Source organism: Ambystoma mexicanum, chromosome 2q (genome assembly GCF_040938575.1).
Source record: "Ambystoma mexicanum isolate Mex_15411 chromosome 2q, UKY_AmexF1_1, whole genome shotgun sequence".
Taxonomy (NCBI): Eukaryota; Metazoa; Chordata; class Amphibia; order Caudata; family Ambystomatidae; genus Ambystoma; species Ambystoma mexicanum.
Genome location: NC_090924.1, coordinates 718,300,579 through 718,322,078, shown reverse-complemented (window position 1 = coordinate 718,322,078; position 21,500 = coordinate 718,300,579). Strand labels below are relative to the sequence as shown.

The 21,500-nt window shown below is 45.6% G+C and overlaps 1 long non-coding RNA gene across 1 annotated transcript; it reads left to right on the top strand.

The window, feature by feature from the left end:
* Nucleotides 1-259: 259 nt before the first annotated feature.
* LOC138569713 (uncharacterized) lies at nucleotides 260-20,461 on the top strand. Its single transcript, XR_011303306.1, has 4 exons — nucleotides 260-465; nucleotides 8,015-8,096; nucleotides 8,209-8,249; nucleotides 20,008-20,461. It is a non-coding gene; the product is annotated as an uncharacterized lncRNA (long non-coding RNA).
* Nucleotides 20,462-21,500: the final 1,039 nt, after the last annotated feature.

The window sequence follows — 21,500 nt, the reverse complement described above, 5'->3', positions numbered from 1 at the left end:
GTATTTATCAATTTCATTTTTATTTTATCTTTCTCCCACAATCCACTAAATAGAACTTATTTAGTAGTGCACTTGCATTTTGTAAAATACATGATTTATGATAATTATTCCCTGTGTTCATATTAATAATTGATTTAATATTTCTTTCACTCTGCAATTAAGAAATGTGATGTATATAATTTAAAGGTTAAAATTAACTTGCAAATACCATTCACCCTAACAAGACTGGTGAAGTGTACTGCACCGTACTGCAGTCAGCGACAGGAGCGACAGCATGAGCGGTGCCAGATTTCCTTTCAAGGAAAATGAGTGTCACTTTAAATGATCCAGGTGGTGGAGCACAAACTACAAAAGCATCACTTCCGTGTGAGGCACGTGTGAAGTGTGGTGAAGTGTACTGCAGTCAGTAGTCTGCCAGCCTGGGGAGCGTGAGGGGCTGAACTGAAGTGTCCTGCACCATTATTGGTAAGTGATCTTTTGTTACTCTTTATCCCTATTTTGCAAACCCACAAGCGATGTATAATTTGCTGAGTAAAAATATTCATGAATTTAGCTCAAGACCAGCACTGCTGCACGTCCCTCTGAATGCCAGCAGTTCAAATTAATTTTCAGTGGCTACCTCGGATTTAACTGCAATGACACAGCTATATTTGTACTAAAGTTAGACGCTGTTTAGCTCCGTCTCGTGTGGCTATTGAGATTGCAGAGGTCGTACCAGGGTCTCCGTCACATCTGCTACTGATTTGCTGACCAATGATAAACCATGATAAACCATCTGGGGCGGAGCCTAGTTTGGTTGGCGCTGATCAGCCACTCATGTTGCTTACCTGTGAACAGAGTTGGGCAGTTAGCTTCTCTAACACAAAGCAAGATCGCCAAATATTATCCAGCAACTGTTGATACAATCACGTCCAAAGCCAGTGCGCAGAGCTATTGCAAGCAACGCATGTGACCAATTACACGTATCGATTCTTGGAATGGAAAGTAATAACATTGCGAATGAGAGCACTTTAGCAGTGAAACCTTTGCAAGCAGATTTGGGGGTTGCCTTTACCTGTGATCTCGAGGAGGGCTAAACGAGAAGCCCCATGTCTGGGAATGCCAACAAGGTTTTGAATTCTATGACAAGACTGGAGGCGAGCATTATGCTTTCACTTCTTTTATTACTCTTCAGCAGTTTCAACTATAACATGGGAAAAAACTGAAAAAGGTGTCTTTCTATTCAGCACTTTTCTTTTTTCCTTAACAAAACTACAAGTTCCAATATGTCTGTAGTCCATTTAGCACTGTCCCTTGCTATGACCACATCCTCTCCTTTAGGCTGCTTGTCTTCTTTTCCTGCTCTTCAAGCAGATAAGTGCATTTCATGATTACCCCGGGCTATTCTGATATGGCTTAGATAGATAAGTGTTTAGAACGGGGAGTAGAAATTTATATTTAAGAGGAACGAGTTCTGGACATATATATTGTATCTTTTAGGAGGCGCGCTGTACATTTCAAGTCTTTATGGTGATTTTTCTTGTCATAGTGCATTACCTCATCAGAGGCTCTGAGGCAGGAGTCATAGCACGTGTGCGCGCGCACAGCGAGTCGCAGTATCATTCCGGGCACAGAAAGATTTCGTCGGACGGCAGTGAAGGGAGAGGAGGCCCGTGTCGCATTCACGACATGCCCGGGGGCTCGCACTCCCTTTCCAGGCCATACGCAGCGGCCCCCACCTTTGCGGGGGGCAGAGCGAGGGAAGAGGGTGACGCGGCAGCCCCCTTCTTTGGAGACGTGGGCCAGCAGCGTGACGCACTTCCCTCGCGCAATTGTTTGAAAGCCTGGTGCCGTTTTAAACAGAATATGAAGCGTTCTAAATAAAGAACAAAGTACGGTACATGCCAATCCTTGAAGATCCGCAATCAGAGTAAAGCCCGAACATCAGAGCTACTCGTGCAGTGAGTTAACATGGAGAGAGAAAAGCCTACGAGCTTATGACAGCAGAGAAGGGGCTCTGCAAATAGGAAAGCAGCATACGCTGTGGGCAAGAAAGCCACTAGCACCAGCCAGAGTGCATAGAAAGTCAGCAGAACACAGGTGTCAGCCACTGGATCATAAAAAATTAAAAAATGATACTTATATAATTATTTATAATAAGAAACCCTACTATTTTGGGGATTGCTGATTATTGGGCATAGAAGGACTATCTCGGTACTAGACTAAAGTGATAGTCTCCTTTGCCCGTACTGAACCAATGAAGCAGTGGGCGTGCACTAGACACTGCAGAGGTAATAGGCACACAGCACTATTAAGATGTCTGAGTTTGAATGGAGCGAGGAGGAGCAATCCCTGGACCTCGCTGCCAGTTTCAAACAAGTGCTGGGGAGCTCGTTGGCAGACGCAGTGGCACAAGGGGTGAAACCCCTTTAAGAGAGGCTGGAGACCCTAGAGTCTATGCTGACCCAGCCCAGGGAGAGCACCTTGAAAAAGAGCAGCACGCCTACAGAAGCTAAGGGGAGTACACAGACCTGCAAGAGGAAGGCCTCTTATGACCCCCCCGGGTCGTCCCTACGGGGTACCTGATAAGGCACCAGAGGCTTCTGACGCTTTCTCCAAGCTTAAGGAAGCTTTTATACATCGATTGGCTGTGCCAAGCCTCAAGACCCCCTGCCCAGGGGAAGAGAATATGGGGACTGAAGACCTAGGCTCGGAAGAAGAGCCAGCGGAGGACGAGCGATCCTCGCTAGAAGGAGATGAGAAGGAAGAGGAGGAATGGGTGAAACCCAGCAGTAAAAGAACTTGCAAACAAAAACACCTGGACGAAGAGCCAGAGGAGGATTCCGATATGTTTTATCCCGATAATATTAGGAATCCGAAAGACTCCGATTGGCAACCATCTCCAAGAGTGACAAAATATATGACTGCCAGGGTAAGAAAAGCCTTAGACAAAGAAGTGAGGCAGTGCCTCAGGGCGGAATTCCCTCGCCCGGACCTACCAGGCAAAGTATCGGAGACGCCGGACCTAGATCCGAATATTCTGGCTTTTGTCGCTAAAACAAGCAAAGATCCGAGGAAGGGAATCAATAGGTCCTGGCGGAGTTGTCAGGAGAAGGTCCTGGATATTGCAGGACCCCTGGCAAAGATGATGGACCTGGCCGAGAGAGCCAGAGACACGGGAGAGGAAATTGACCCCGAAGCCCTAGCAAACTTGTCCCAGAGGGCTGTATGCCTGCTGGGGAACGCCAATTGCGCCATCTCGTCCGAGAGGAGACGAGGCCTCTTACTCAAGATTGACCCCAAATTAAGTGATCTAGCGAATTATGAAGCAGGAGAGGCAGCCCAAGGACTCCTATCCGGAGACACATTCGGCAAGGAGATAGGCAAATTTGTTACCACTTACACCTCTTTAGAGAAGGCTCAGGCATTCATCCGCAGGATATTTCCTGGCAGAGTTTTTGCCGGGACTGTCCGTCATCAGGGTCGATCAGCTGGTCACCACCAGGGAGGTAGAAGACCCCAGAATTCAAGAGCGCAGTATTGGGAGTCAAAACAGCAAGACTCTTTCTTCCCATCAAGAAGTCGCTTCCCTAGAGGTCGCAAAGGAAGAGGAGCTGGTCGTGGCCAGAACTTTATACCAGGTGAGAGAAGGGTACTATCCTCCAGTGGGGGGGGAGAACTCAGCTCTGTTGGGAGAGCTGGCGCAAGCTATCCTCCGATGCATGGGTTCTGCAAACAGTAAGAGGGTTACACATAGATTTCATCCAAGCGCCAGCGCAAGTGACTGGCCCGGCAGAGATCCACTTGCAGCAAGCAGACCGGGTCAAGCTACACCACAAGCTTTAGCAACTCTAGCCGAAAGGTGCCATAGAGATCTGCGAAGCGAACCCTCGTTTTGTCAGTCCTATGTTCCTGGTTCACAGGAAAGAGACAGTACGACCCATTATAAATCTAAAGGAATTGAACGGCTGGTGGGTATACCGGCATTTCAAAAGGCATACACCAACTTCGGGACACCCTGAGAGAGGGAGACTGACTAACCAGGATAGACCTGAAAGATGCCTACCTCACGGTGCCAGTGCAGGCGGAGTTCAGGGACTATCTAGCATTCCGGTGGAAGGGGCAGCTGTGGCACTTCAGTACAATGCCCTTCGGGCTAGTCTCAGCGCCCTGGGTCTTCACCAAGTTGATGAAGCCAGTAGCGGTAGCAATCTGGGAGAAGGGTATTTGAATGATCATATATCTGGAAGATCTCCTTCTTCTAGCTCAGGATCAGAGTACACTGGTGTATCAAAACTCCTGGGTTCAGGAGCTCTTTCAATCTCTGGGTTTTTTAGTAAACAGAGAGAAGTCGTAGACCAAGTCAGCGCAAAGGTTAGACTTCCTGGGTTTCGTCCTAGACACCAGAAAACCTTGGAACTACCAAACAGAAAGATCAAAGAGATCAGAGGCTGCCTGAAAGAGCAAGAGATCTCTATCAGGAGACTAGCGAGGATAGTGGGGATGCTAGCCGCCTCAGTCCAAGCTATTTTCCCTGGGTCCTTACATTATCAGGCTCTGCAGAGACTGAAGAACAGACAGCTACAGCAGGGTCTGAGATACCACCAGAGAGTGTCCCTAGACCAGGATTCTATCACAGAACTGGAGTGGTGGTTGAAGAATATGGATGCCTGGAATGGGCGTGCCATCTTTGGAGACCAACCAGACCTAGTGATAGAATCGGACGCAAGTCGACAAGGTTGGGGAGCGAGATGCGGGTCCCTGGAGACCAGAGGGAAATGGAGCCAAGAAGACCATCAGCTTCACATAAACTGCCTGGATCTTCTGGCAGGGTCATTTGCCATCAAGGCATTCATCAGGGAGAGAGTGAGCTCCTACGTGCTCCTCAAAATGGAAAACATTTCAGCCGTGAGATATATAAATCACTTGGGCGGTACGAGGTCCAAACTGCTAGCAGAACTGACAAAGGACTTCTGGCACTCGTGCCTGCAGTCGAGAACGTCAGTCACAGCAGAATACCTACCGGGAGAACTCAAGGTGAGAGCCGATTGGAACTCGCTCTATCTGACAGACTCCAGCGACTGGAAGCTGGAGCCAGAGACATTCCGGCTCCTGAACCAGAAATGGGGCCCGGTACACTACGACCTATTTGCGTCACGACTCAAAACGCAGACAAAGAGCTTTTTCAGTTGGAGGCTGGACACAGCCGCACAGGGCACGGATGCATTTCTCCATACATTTTCGGGGGAGATACATTACGCTTTTCCCCCTTTCACGATGCTGAGCAGAGTACTAGCGAAGTGTCGCCGGGAGAGAGCGGCCCTAATCCTGATCGCCCCAATGTGGAAGTCGCAAGTGTGGTTTCGACATTGATGAAGCTGACCGCGGACATACCTCTTTTGCTCCCGGAAGGACAGCACCTGCTCACGGACCCAGCTGGATCGTTTCACCCTCTGAGAGTGAGGGGGACGCTCCCACTGATAGCGTGCAGACTATCAGGAGATGCTGGGAACTGCCAGGCATTTCGACACAGGCTGCAGACCTTATCGCGGAATCCTGGGCTCCCTCCACCCGGAGGAGCTACGACGCGGCTTGGGCCAAGTGGACAAAATGGTGCAGAGGGAGACATTTTCATCCCGTTTCATCACCTATAGTTGCAATCTTGAATTTTTTGGCACACCTGTTACAGGATGGGAAGGCCTTTAGGACGATTGGGGTCTACAGGTCAGCCATTTCAGCAGGTCACTTGCCAGTAGAGGGCATGCCGGCAGGAGAACACCCGGCAGTAGCCAGGCTCATAAAAGGAGCTCGATACAAGGCACCTCCCGAGCCAAGGTATAGACAACTGTGGGACGTCACATTCATGCTCAGGCTGATAGACAGTTGGCCATCAGACAGATTTTTATCGTTAAAACAACTATCAGGCAAAGTAGCGATGCTGAGATCCGTAGAAAGGTTTTTGGACCTGAAGGTGTAACATTCTCGATAGTGAGGAGAACAAAGACGGGCTCCACTTAAGTTCACTACCCTTATTTTCTGGATAATTCCAAATGGTGAGCCGCTAGATGCATTAAGGAATACGAAAACAGAACAGCTGAGTGCAGGGCAGCCAGCACTACCCAATCATTAATAACACGCAGGAAGCCTTTTCAGGCAGTTGCTACGGCTACCATAGCTAGATGGGTGCGCAAAGTGATGCAATTGGCAGGCATAGACCTCAGGGAATATGGAGCACACTCAGTGATAGGGGCCATGGCGTCCAAAGCGTTCACAGCTGGGGTAACCCTCCAGGAGATTATGCAAGCAGCAGACTGGGCGAGCGATTGCACATTTAAACAGTTTTATTTTAAACCTATTAGAGGGATAGCAACAACTGTATTAGGGAAGCTTTAAACAAGCATAATGCTCGCCTCCAGTCTTGTCATAGAATGTAGATTACCCCTGCTAACTGCGCAGGGAGTATTAATTCTATTAAAGACTAGGAGGCGAGCATTACTTTCCCTTCCTCGTACGTACTGCATGTAAAACAAGGTTTGCATTGTTTGTGATTATGTGAAACAGTACCATAACACCACCCTGATATTGTTGTTTGTATGATACTTAGGAGAAGAACAAAAGAGCAACTGAGATCGAAATATCCAGGCGATCAGATACAGAAAGAGTATTTGCCTCGCAGCGGGATCCGCAACACGGACAGGCACCAGTTCAAAGAGTTCATCACGTTGTTGGACCAGCCGTTGTTACAAGTTGGAAGGATGCAGTTCAGAGCATCAAAAGAAGAGGAGGAGCCTAAAGGAGAGGATGTGGTCATACCAAGGGACAGTGCTAAATGGACTACAGATATCTTGGAATTTGTAGTTTTGTTAAGGAAAAAAGAAAAGTGCGGAATAGAAAGACACCTTTGAAAATGTTTTCCCATGTTATAGTTGAAACTGCTGAAGAGTAATAAAAGAAGTGAAAGCATAATGCTCGCCTCTTAGTCTTTAATAGAATTAATACTCCCTGTGCAGTTAGCAAGGGTAATCTACATTGCTTCAATGAACCACCTGCATTCTTGACAGAGCAATTGGCAATGTTTAAGTCCCCAGGAGCACTGTCTAACATATCTTCGATCATGTAGGAAACCAACCAAACATTACATCACACCCTGAGAGAGTTAGAGAAGAAGTCTGAGTTAACATCACCCTCGATTGCCTCACTCAACTTGGTGCTCACCTCATTTTCAGAGAGTTATGATACTATAAAAGTTTAGTTGGTGGCCCATACAATTCATCTCACTGAAATTACATTGAAATTGGAGGGCATTGAAACCCACATTCAACGTAGGAATTCTCTGCTGCAAAACATTCTCTCTTTTAAAGAATCTGTGGCACTACCTACAAGTGTAAAAGTCAGTATAAAAGGAGCAAGGTTACAATTCCAACTATTGGGGATGTCAGGGGCACTTCCCTCCAAAAGACAGAACTATGTACTGATCCCTCAAAGAAGGCAATGTAACGCTTACCTGATGCCCTGCAGGAGCACCTGGTCTTCTGGTGTTGGATGCGTGGCTGTGCGTGGCTCTCTAGTGTCAGATGCGCAATTCAAACCACTCCTTCCCCACAATATACAGAATGGCAAGAATAGCCCTGCATAAAGTGTGGTCGGAGTGATTTGGAAGGTCCCCAGGGTCTGGATAGGCAAGCTGTCACAATGACTGGCTGGGATGAGTTGTGCTAAATGAGGATCTTTGAATAAACAATTGGGACAGATTAGTAACTGCTTCAATCTCTGCCCTCCTTTCCTCCCTGTGAAGACACTGGTTCCAGTTCTGTCACTCGAGAGAAGTGGTCTAATCCAGCTGCGAAACACGTGGTGCTTCCTATAATAGTAGTCTGTGTATAAATGTCTCTGGTGACTCTGCGTTTTGCAAGGCAGCGCGTGTTGAGTCGTTATGTCTTTATAACGGAGTGTGTGAATTGAACAATGATGTTTTCTTGCCTTTAGTCCCTGCAGGTGATGCAATGATGTCTCTGTTCTTGTGTCTGTTGAATAGATCTGGTAGTTCAGGCGAGCGGAGCAGAAGCATGCCAAAGGCTCTGCGAGGCCGGTGGAATGCTGGAATGCCTGGAATGCAGGTAAGCAAACTCTCTTGTTCTTAAATGAAAGCGATTCTGACTCTCTTGTTCTTAAATGAAAGCGATTCTGAAATTCTAGCGTCCCACTCACTAGTTTGTTCTCCTTTTGCAGATGCAGATTCTGGATGCCGTAAGGATCGAGGAGTGTTTCAGGTAAGCGGAGCGCTCTACTGTGTGAAAATTCAGTGAGTACTCAGAATCAGGAAACAGGCAGCGCGGTAAGCATTTCACTACTACACATGGATGCAGGAGAAATGCTAAGCGCAGGGTGTGGCCCAAGGCATGGTTATATAAGCTTGTGCTGCACCCTGAGCCTAGACCGATAAGTCTTTGCAGCAATGCACTGCTTGGGGGCCATCTTGTGTTCCAAGAGGAAGTCCAACATGGCAGCCATCTTGGAGGTGGCCACTTCCATTACCTGCAATAATTGCAAACCAGTGCCTGCGCCAGCCAGCGACTCTCCTAGTCCATTCTTGACCCGTGTCACTATGTCTCCTCCTCCTGCAAACTAAGGGTGTATCCCTGGGAGTCATGACAGGCAAAGTGTCAATCTAAAAATGGGAAAAGGGCCACTGTGACAAAACAAAGTGGTAAAAAATCAAAAGCCAAAGGCTGTATCTATTAATACTGCAAGCTTGGTGGACTCTGGTCCTTCTTCATCTGGACAAGTCTCTATCGCCCACCCTAAGGAATCAATTTTGCCTTTAAAAGATTGTGGCTCTCAAGCATCAGGGAGTGATCTGATATCATTAAGAAATCCTTACTAGACCCGTCGGTGCCGGAGCTAGTTGACCTAATTTCATCCTAAAAAAGATTATGGGCCCGAAACTGTGGTGGACAGCTCTGTGAACACCAGTGTAAGCCACAATTCATGTGCTTTTTCCAAGATCACAGCTCCTCTTGTATATTGTGGCAAGCAAGTAGTACCGCTCCAAAGGCGGGATATAGATTTCTTGGTCGATGTGCTGCCAGCTGAAAAACCGGCAGCCTCGGGGGACTCCTCTTCAAATTCATTGAACACACACTTTGACTCATTACGATTGTGGCGGTAAGGCAACAACGGTGCCGGTACAGCTACCATACAGCCACATTACGAGTTCTGCTCGCGGGTGCCGCTCTGCACACCTGGTCAGACCTTTGCCATTGGTATAAATGCCCTGAAGCAGGGTCTACAAATCAATCTTACAGCTAATGTTAATTGTAATTGAGAAAGAAAAAAAGGGAAATAGGACAATCTTCATCAGTAGGCTAAGAGACCCAGTAGTAAATACCTCTATTGAGGAAAGGTATGTATTGTTTTCCCCTGCTAATTTCTTTAGATAATTGTGACCCAAAACTGAATGCCCATCATAATAATTTTGGGAATCAGAGAAGCTTCTCCAATTAAGACACTAAATTGAGAAGGAGAGCTTTGCGATATGCATTAAGATATTGCAAAGTGCCAAACTACCAACAGATCTGTATATCACTGTACTTTGTCTCCTCTATTGTTGGTGTTTTTCCTCTCCCTGTGCTCCTATACTTCACCCCTAACTAACATAACAAGTGTCTTACTCTGCACTACGTTACGTTCGTTCCTCCAATTGTGCCCTCTACAGTAATCCTCACCAACTGTAACCTTCTGTTATCTTCTACACTGAGTACAATTATGAACAGCGTACTACCCACATCCATGGTACGAATAGTCCTGCTCTGTAATACAACGTCGTCCCACACTGCGACCGGTGCACATACCCTTAAGCATCATGTACCTATTGCAACGTTTGTATTCTGTGACACTCTATATTCAGACTAGCCTAGTCTTCACGAATGCTTTACTCTACTGATGAACCGTACTGCACTGCTATGCTATAACCAATGCTATGCCAAGGCCTTTTAGTTAACTATTCTTGAACTAGCCTATTCTATACATGTATTGCACTGTTATGCCATAATCTACACTAGACTTTTGCTAGATCTAGCCCATTTAGCTACCTCCAGTTTAGCCTACGTGGCGCATGCACTGTATTGATTTACCATAATTATCTTAGCCAATGATCGTTGTTACAATTGGTATACTTAGCCTACTTAATCATTGCCAGTCTGGCCCTGTTTTCACCTGTACTAGCAGATTACTGGTTCACAACGCTCTGCACAAGCCACTCTAGCTAACGGACTGATCCTAGTCAGATCACTGTCAGATTAGCCTACCTTGCTAACCTAGTAGTGTTACCACCTAAACCTACAGACTACACATGCCTTATCTCAGTAGGCTGAATACTAGACACTACCCTATTGTCTTTAGTCTCATACTCTCTTTCAGTAGCCTCATGTGCTCCACCTGGTTCAATCTTCCCTACCCTCAAGGCTTACAAATTACTACCCACCTGAAAGTAGGTAATCCCCACACTATGGCTCAATCTAGCAATCCTATCTCAGGCCTAATCCTTAATCGCCTGTGCAACACAGTCACCAGGAATGCTACACTATGCCCAGGTACCTATACCACCATCCCTAAGACTTAAACTACAGGACCACCAGACTCAGTTACCACTACCCCATACCTTACAGGTGCTTTATTAAATGCCAGATCTCTAGTGGCCCACGCCATCGAGACGGAAAATTATGATTTCCTGGAAATCACAGAATCCTGGTTACATGCCGCTGCTGGCCTTGCCCTAATGATGGCCATCCACGATGGTTACACCATCCTAAGAGGTGACAGAAATTAAGCAAGAGGAGGAGGCATAGCCCTCATTGTCAAATCTAAACCCTCGATAAGACTAGCCCCTCCTCTCGATATCAAATCATGTGAAAGTCTCAATGCTAAATTATCCATCAATAACTCCCAAACTCTCACTATACACTTGATTTACAGACCACCTTGACCAATTGGAACATTCAAGGAGGATATCTCGACTATCCTGTCTAATAAGTTAAAAACCTCCACCCAAGTTATCTTATTAGGTGACCTCAGTCTTGGCTTTAATGACCCTAAAGATCTGCAGGCATCTAGAGTGGCCAACACTTTGACTGTCCTTGGCCTCACCCAGAGAGTGCTCCAGCCTACCCACACTAAAGGAAGAATACTAGACTGGGTAGCAGACTATAAATATAAGGCGTCCATTGTGTCAAACTCCCCTCAAATATGGACATGTCATCACCTTGTGACATTCTCCTTAGCAACCAAATGGCAGACCTCGACCACCACTCAGTTTGCCCTACCTATACCAACCAGGAATAAAAAGAATATTACCCCGATAACTTACTCCCTCTGATTCTCCCTACCCTCAACTCTTTGCCATAAATTTTGGGCCCAGAGGCCTTGGTGAACGAGTACAATAAAATTATGTCCATGTCATTAGACTCAATTGCGCCTCTCAAAATGAGACCTAGTAAGCCTAAAGCCCACCCTAACTCATGGTACACACCACACTTGAAAACATTACGACAAAAAAGAAGACAATGTGAGGCATCCTGGAGACTACTCCCCTCCGAGGAAAATAAAATCAACCTCCATACAATATCTGCCCTATATAAAAGTGAAATAATTACAGCCAAACGCCATACCTATAATACCAGAATTGCCCAAGCTAATTCAAGCATAAAGGAACTTTTTGTCATCTTGAAGGAATTAGAAGCCCCTATCCCAGTTCCAGACAATTGCATAAAAGATAAGTTCTGGTGTTCCAACATACAGCAACCTTTATCTCACAAAGTCACAACTTTACAAGCTAAAATTACCAAGAAAAATGCATCATTAACCCCGACTACTGACCCTAAAATCTCCTCCACCTCACCTACTGACAGTGCCCACCCTCCTCGCTTTAAATTCACTAAAGTCTCCATCATTGAGACTGAAATAATTATCCTTTCACTCAAACCTTCCAATTGTAAGGGAGATCAATACCCTGCCCAACTGATCAAAGACACTGCCAGGGATATGGCCACCTTCATCTCCAAACTGATTAATGCTTCATTTTCCACCGGCACCATACCAGCTAATCTTAAGGAATCCTGGGTGCTCCCTCTACTTATAAAACAGACCCTAGACCCCACAATCCCGACCAACTACCGACCGATCACAACAGTGCCTTGCCTCTTAAAAAATCATAGGCAAAATGGCCTACCTACAAATACAGAAAAACATGTACTCCAACCATCTGCTTGGTACCCTGCAGCCAGGCTTTCAGCCCCAACATGGGACCAAAATAGCCCTAATAGATTTAAAAGCCCAATTTGACGAGCTCAGGTATAAAGGTAAATCTGCCCTCCGCCTTCTCCTGGACCCATCGGCTGCATTTGACCTTGTGGATCACGGGGTCCTTTGTAGCCATCTGAACTCAGCAGCTCACTTTTCTAAAGAAGCCATAGTATATCTTCACAAAGCCCCTTTTCGATGATCTGGACCATCTTGTCATCACCTACACTAATTATGCAGATGATACCCAGATTCTCTGACCACTTACTGGTGATTATGACAAGGATTTGGCCTTGGTGAACAAGGTTTATCTCATCATTCAGGCATGGATGGCCACTCATGGACTGTGCCTGAATAACGACAAGACTGAGATCATTATCCTTGGCACATCCTCAACCCTTAGGAAACGGAGCCCCAAATACGCAACTTTCAATATTGACAGCAACCTGATCACGGTCGCCAGTGAGGTTAATGCTCTGGGCTTTTACCTGGACTCAACCCTCTCCTTTAACAAACAGATGAATGCAATGGCTTATGCTACAACATACACCTTCAAATTAATCAGAGCAGCGAAACCTTTCTTATCTACTTACAGTTGCATTACCCTGGCCAGAGCTCTGATTCTATCGAAGTTGGATTATTGTAACTTGCTCTATATTGGAGCCAATAAGGAAATTATCACTAAAATCCAGTTCCTCCAGAACAATGCTCTCGGAGCTGCACTAGGAATTTCCAGGAGGAATCATATCTCTGAAACGAGAAGATCTAATAACTGGCTCTCCACATTTGATAAAATCCAGTTGAAATTGGCCTCCCTCACACACAAATGCCTTAACAATATGGCACCATCCTACCTTACTGAGAGATTTACTAGAAAAACCCAGACAAGACCCACTAGACAAGCGAGTGACAACTGTCTCCTGGTCCCTAGATTTAAACTCTCCACAGTAGGGGGTCGCAGTTTTTCGGTTAAGGCTGCTCAACTGTGGAACTCCTTACCTCCTCCCTTGCGAATAAACCAATCCTACCCTCACTTCCGGCAGAACTTTGTACGCTGACTCAAAGACTCTGACATGTAACCTGCCTACCTCCCCTAGACCTCCCCAACGTGTATACCTCCTCTAGACCTTCTTAACATTTATGCTGTGACACCTTGTATATAACTCTGTGTAATGAAAATGGATTTAGTATCTTATGATGTATTAATATGTATCTATACTTATGTGTAACCAGGTTGTGAGTTGTATGCAATACACCCTGATACCTTTGGGTCTGGTGCGCAATACAAGTAATAAAAACAAACAAACAAACATTTAAATTAATCTAAATGAACCAAACAAGAATATAAAAAATTGGCTTTGGACCCATCGATTCAAATGCAGGAAGTGAGAGGATGAACAAATGCTCAGAATAGTTATGACCAATAATTCTTGGCAACTTCTGGTCTTTCATTAATGATAAAATTGTTACGCAGTAGAGCCTTCAAACTAACCCGCTAGGTGAAGAAGCCAGGGCCAACTATATCAAAAAACGTTATGTCTCACCGTTACGTAGCCATCAGGCAGACCTAGAAGACTGCTCATGGCAATTTCAACTAGACACTCTGCAGATACATTTATTAATTTAAAAAAAGTCTTATTTGGCCACTCCAGGTCCAAGTGGGCTTAGCAATCGGATAACAAAATTAGATCTTACGTTTTAGATGGCTGATCTTTATGTGCTCTTCAGGAACATTTTGAAGATGAAAAACATTCCCCCAGTCTTGGCACCAAGCAATTATCATCCCTGTTTATAGAAAAGGGGATATGTCAGATCTGGCTAATTATTAACCGACAGCAAAATTGCAAGTTGCAAACAGGGTTCAGGAAGGGCATGAGGACTGTAACAAATAGCCACTTAGTAAATTGCTTTCTGGACACAACTCTTGGTGCCCAGGCGGCCCCTCATCTATATTGCAGCCATCGATTTCTCACTGACGTTTGATACCTTCAACTGATTGCGCCTGTGGGAAAAACAGTGGAAATGGCACATTCCGGCCTACTTACTTGCAATCCTGATGAAACCTCATGATAATGCATCTGTACAGGTGAGATTGAATGTGCAGGGGAACCCGACAGGCCCAGTGACCACCCACCAGGGTTGTGCCAGTGCTGCATCTTGCCTCCCTGCCTATTCAACCTCTTTATGTCAGATTTGGAGACATGTCTGACAAAGGAGGCCTTTGCTCCACTAAGAATTGATAAGTTTGTAACAAGTTGGCTATCGTATGCAAACAATCTTATTTTAATGGACAGAATCCAGAAAAGCCTTCAATGCTTGATTAACGCCACATTTGAATATACCCTTGATAATGACTTGGTCATAAATAACAAAAAGGCACATATTATTTGTCTGTGTAGGAATAATAGAAAGGCCTTTGCATTTACTTGCACCCTAGATGCAATTCCAATTATTGCAACAAACGAGATCAGATATTTGGGTTAAAATATTGATTCTCAACCTACTAAGTTAGCATTACTGAATCGATTGAAAAATAAAACAACTCAAAGTGCAGCCCAATTGAATTGGCTGAGCAACAGATACTGTGGATTTACCATTAAACCTTTAATAGAATATTATAGGCTCAAGGTTGTTGCTTCTTTGTTGAACAGCCAAGAAGTGAACTACCTTGCTTGAGAATTTGATTGGGATATGTTGGAATCAGTTATTTGGAAGAAGACACTAGGATTACCAGCCTGCATACCTTTAGCAGCTTTGTACTTTGAACTTGGTCTTGCATCTGTAAATGGCTGGTATAATTGGAAAATATTATCAATGTACAGAAACATTGTAGCTCCCACAATAGGATAATCTCTTGTGGATTTGCAAAGAGAGGCTATCGCTAAATTAAGCATGAATCCTATTGGTCGTTTCTGTTTATGTACTGACTCCATCATGGTAGCCAGTAATTTAAATGTTGAAACTTTGATTTTAAATTCAGTCATGGCTAAAAAGCAGATTAGATGAACACAATTTCCAAGATGAGATTGTATGAGTTATATGGGAGCATGAATGAAGAGGATAAACCCCTGGACACTGTGCCTAAATATCTGGTAAAATGTCCTAATCCATTCTGGAGCATGCAATTTCTCCGATTTAGGATAAAAACGTGATTCAAACGGGAGAAATTGTCCATGTCCGATCAGATACATTCCAAGCTGTTAAAGAGTGTTTTTTATGCCACGTAAATGGCTCTATCCAGTCTAGAGGGCACATAATGTTTGAATGTTTGGCACCCCATAGTGTTGGGATCAAGTTCTTCTCACAACATATGCATGATTTTGCGTGGCTGACAACTAAGGAGTTTTGGCGTAGAGCTGTAAGTGGACAGGAAACGTCTCTGTCAATTGCCTTATTGAAATATTTAGGTATTGCAGGACTGATTCAAATTATATATCTAAAAGATAACTGCTTTTAGCGAATGTTTATACATACAACGAGTTTAAGGAAACAGTTTTAGCTTTGGCGCCTATGGGACTGATAAGGATTGCTTAATGATACCACAGTATACCAGATCACTCCCTGATGTTTGAGAGCCAAAATCTTTCAAAGGCAAAATTGATTCCTTAGGGTGGGCGCTAGAGACTGGTCCAGGCTAGTCTTGTACATACATTTTGGATGTATATTAGAATGGTTTATAAAGATATACGATGCTCTTATTTTGTACTGCTTTGTGTTGTATTGTTTATGATAAATTCTATTTTATGTAAGGCTAAAAATATTTAGCCAATTAATAATAATAAAAACCTTTTTTAATGTTTTATTGGTAAATAAATTATAAACCTTAAACATCCTGGATATTAAAGTCCAGCAGATTCATTCTGATTACACTATTCAGTTAATTTCAATTCAATTCCTTTCAGTTTTATGTCCAGTCTCTATCAGCCTTCACTGCTCAAAATGCCAATGACTTTATCCATCATTTTCATAGCTGCGATTGTTATGCCAAATTTCTCTGCAGACAGGATTCCTTCCCACCACATCTCATCAGACAAATGGGAGTATCGCTGATAATACTCTCCTAAAAATGTTTGGCGAAGTTCTCTTAGACCTGAACAGGATATCATAAGATGCCTTATTGTCTCTGTTTCCCCTTGAGTCACAAAACCGGCATCCAGAGTCTTTCTGGTCGATCTGTTGCCTCATCAGCTTAATTTCTAGTTTAGCAAGAATATTCCGTCTGCATCTTATCAGCAGATCCCGATAGTAGGCTGATGGAAACTTTTTTTGATAATTTAGGGGGAGATTTAGTTTCTTAATTTCCCAGCTGATGTTGATACACATCTTATAGCTATTTCTTAAGTCTGTTACATTTTGCCAATCTTAATCTTACATTTTTTTCTTTACTTTAAGTGTTGTGATCTTCAACATCTCTTCATCCACATTTTTACCCTCCAGGAAATCTTGACAGGATCTTTTCCATTCAGTGATATCAGAGTTTGTATCTGTATTATTCAGAATATCAAAGGGGGCTGGCGGAGAATCTATTATGCACTTTATATAGATGGAGATAGTTTTCCACATCACTATCAATTGCAGGACTGGAGTCTTAGTTCGAATCTGATCATATAACCCAGAAGGGAATTTGGGTGTCTCAGAATTTTCCTCCAGAAAAACCTTTGCATTAAAAACAATTTTTAAAAAAGACTGAGCAATATTTCAACACTGACCTTTATAGGTGATTGCAGTTTTAGCAGCTACTGAAAATAAGACACTGCGAGATAGAGTCACTTGCCCATGATCACATAATTTGGTCAAATTGTGAAACCAGCACTTGCGCCCAGGTTTTCTTGTTCATCAATTTGAAAATGTGGCAGCAAACGCTTCCAGGCTTAACATAAAGGATGAGTATATTTTAAAAATGTTAGCACCTGAGGCGAGGTGAGAGCCAATCAGCTGCCTGACTTCGCAGACTGAGCTAACAATCAAAACCTGTGTTCCAAACAATCTGTTTTCCACATACCCAGCCTCATTAGTCTGCCTGCCTCCCACTCTATCCACATCCACTGCCACACCACAACCCCCATTCCTCATTGGACACTGGGCCTCATTACAAGTATGCCGTTCCGGTAAAATCGATGCCGGTATTACCGTCCCGGCATCCTTTACCGAACCGGAGTAGTCCGAGTTGTGATGCCGGTGTCACTGGCATCGGCAGGGCCCAGCCGTGGCCGTCCACACCGTTGCCGGTATCAGCGTTCACACACGGCAGCCGTGCCAGTGACCCCGGCATGCCGCAAGTAAGTCCACATTAAGAGGTGTACGGACATGCAAATACTGGCATGGAAACGCCACTAATAAGGGATAAAATGATGCCGGAAACACTGGCATCGCGGACCAAGCGGTAATAGGAATCTGGTATGTACAAACCAGCCACAGGTGCACACAATCAGCACAGGTGGAGGCAACGGAGTGTGGCACAGCACAAAAAAGGAGCACTCCCACACACCACACCCCTTTCAAATCCACAATGCTACCATTAGCACTAACAGTACTGGAGTTGGAGAACATGCCTGTGCAGCCACTCTTTGAGGAGACACTGAGCCAGAGGATGCAGTGGAGGCGCAGGAGGAGAAGGAGGGCAATAATGGGCGAGCAGATACCCAATGTGCAGAATGTTGTACCCCGCAGGCAGCCACCAATCCCTCGCCTAAGGGCCAGCCCATTCAATGTAACCCCTTCTCAGATCCACACCCTGTACCGGCTGGACAGGGACACCATCACCACTATTGTGGACCTCATACATGATGACCTGGTGAGCCTAATCAATATCCGGACAGCCATCTCCCCCTTGCTGAAGGTAGTGTGTGTGCTACACTTCCTTGCCACAGGCACTTATCAGCACACAGTGGGGCATCTGCATGGAATCTCCCAACCCTGTTTCTCCTGTGTGCGCACCCAGGTGCTAGATGCACTCCTGTCCCACGTATGCAACCACATTAGCCTACCACAGACTGCGGAGGAGGTGAATGCAACCAAAATAGCATTCCATGCACTTGCACTCATGCCTAATGTAATTGGTTCGCCCGACTGTACACATGTGGAGATGGTTGTTCGGCATGCTGTGGAGGTAGTGTACCGCAACAGGAAGCTGTACCATTCCCTCAATCTACAGTTGGTGTGTGATGCCCGCATAATAATCACGCATTGCTGTGCAAGATTCCCTGGCTCCACACATGACTCCATGGTGCTGTGCAACTCCACGCTGCCCCGCTACATGGCACGGCACGCGGGTCATCGTACCTGTATATTGGGTGAGTGAAACCACAGGGCCATGAGGGGTGTTGAATTGAGAGGGCAGTTAACAGCATAGGCAACCTGTCTGCTGGGTGAGTGAAACCACAGGGCCATCAGGGGTGTTGAATTGGGGGTCGGGGGCAGTTAACAGCATAGGAAAACCATCTGCTGGGTGAGTGAAACCAAAGGGACATAAGGGGTGTTGAATTGGGGGGGGCAGTTAACAGCATAGGCAACCTGTCTGCTGGGTGTGTGAAACCACAGGGGCATGAGTGGTTTCCAAACATAGCATAGCATGCATGAGGAGCTCATGTGCACACTGCATGCATTAATCCATCATCACTCACACAAAATACCTGTAACCATTACCAGGTATCCATTGCAGTGCAGAGAGACTGGGTAGGCCAATAGAAGGCTAAGTAAAATGAGGAATTACACCAAGCAACCTCATCATACCCAACCCGCACAACATAAAACCTCACACATTGAATGGAGAAAACCAGGCACAGCGTAATGGGTGCCTTTTACTGTGACTTATGTAAATTCAACAGAATGTGCAACACAGCAAATGCATGCAGAAGTGCAAGGCCTTCACAGCCGTGTCTCCATGCATTTAACAGACACAGTGCTCACATGGGCACATGTATTAGGAACATCACAAAACATAAACCACACGTACCACAATGCACCACTCTGTAGTGACAATGCATGAAATACATGAACCCAGCAAAGCAATTCACAAGTCATGATGCTCAGCCAGCGAGAAAACCATCTGCCACACACACAAAATACTCACTGCACTCACAGTCCACAGGTACACCACCGGTCAGTATGCCTGTCAAGTCACCTCAAGGGACACCTTCAAATAGAATGGGTCAAGGATGAAAATGAAGCAAACCACAATTGACTACCACCAATATTTGATTGAGAGGTGCAGGACTCATCCAATGTAGCTTCATTCCGCCATGCTCACACCCCCACCAGCCGTATTCTTGTAACGTAGCCCCTCACAATTGACACATACTACCAATGAATATCTGACCTAGTCATATGGGTGAAGGTATCGATGTATATGCACATTAAGACCTGTATGTGTTGAATGCATACCGGGGATATCACTGTATCACAAAAAGCTCATTAGGCAAATGTGTGAGTTGCTACTGTATATGCACAGTCCATTTCCAGTGGCAACACAATAATGTGAATTGAGTGCATTGTGGTCTGTTGTGGTTGAGTTGTGAGAGTGTAGGTTCACATTGATTGGGCCCTGTGACAGCAACTGCACCCCATGGATCAGTCCTAAATTCACTTACCGGGTTCATAGACAATGACACATGCCATGTGCAGTTATGATTTCCTGTGCTTAGTTGCATTTTCCAATGAACACTGTGCAGCCAGTGCTAACATGGAATAACCAAATTAATCACAAGTACCCTTTCTCTCACTCCCATGCAGGCAATGCTGGGTATCCCTTGATGGGCTGGCTCATGACCCCCATCAGGCAACCACACAACAGGCACGAAGAGGCCTACAACCGTGCACATGTACGCACGCGCATCACCATCGAGCAGACATTTGGCCTGTTGAAGGCCTGGTTCCGCTGCATCAGCAGGTCGGCGGGAGCCCTCATTTACAGGCCAGAGAAGGTTGGCAAAATCATGCTGGGATGTGTCATGCTACACAACATGTGCATCCGGCGCAACGTCCCCCTGCTCCCTGACATGGACATGATGCCACCAGAGAATAAGAATGAGGATGACGATGAAGATCAGGGAAATCCTCCGCGCAAGAATGGGAATAATGGACTTGCGACATGGCAAGAATTAATTGACCACTACTTTTGATGGACTGTTAAAAACACGGCACTGGGCATGGGTCACACTGGGAACTGGACACTTTACTAGATTAAATAGACTCACACTGAATAAGCAATGTCCAGTCATGTTTGTTTGGAACACCAGGTGTATTGCATAAAGATGAACTATGTACAGATGTGAATTATATTGCCTACTACCATCCCGTTTTATTTACCCCACACACTGTCCACCACAACCCCCTCCCCCACTATCCCTTCCCCACCACCCCCAGACCCTCTACCCCCACAGCCCCTCCCCCACAGCCCCCACACCCAACACACCCACTACCCCCTCGCCCATTACTCCCACAACCCATTCTCAACTACTCCCTCCCCACATGCACTAGTAATATGGCCTATTTCCGCCCCTTTTTTGGAGGATGGGGATGAGCCTCTGGCGGGCGATTGAGTCGCTTTGACCGACGCACAGGGCTACTCTGAATGGAACTGGTCGATGTTGTGCTAGAGGATATGCCGAGTGGGGTGGTGATGTGCCGTTGTTCGGCTATAGCGTTCACCAACATGTTAATTGACTCTGCCATAGCAGACATCACTCCATTTCCCTCCGGCACATACCTCGCCAGGTGGTACACACCCTCCATGGCTCTGCCAAGCATTCGTCTGGTGTTACGTGAGCTGTCCTGCATAGTCTGCCGTGTCAGTTGTGCCTCAGTGGGGTACTGGGTGACCAAAGCGTGGTGCACACATGAATGTGTGGGGGATGCAGTGTGGGAGCATCTTTGTGGTGTGGCCATGGAGGGCGCAGTGACTGTTGGCTGGGGTACTGGTGTCTAGTGGGTTGGGTGTTGTGGCCATGCCACAGGGGCTGTGTGACATGTAGAGTTTGATTGTGAAACGGATGTGTTCCACTTGTGGATGTTGCTGCATTGATGTTGACTCTGGGGGGTGGGTGTGACAAGTGTGCAACTGGTGTCATTGATGTGTGCATCTTGACATGAGGTGACTTTGGCCATGTGGTGGCACGGCGGTGACACTAGCAGTTGGACAGTGATGTGTGTCTGTTTGCATGCAGATGGTGCTTGTGTGGGCAATACAGGGGACATGTGGGGTGTGTCAGTGGGGTTTGTTTCTT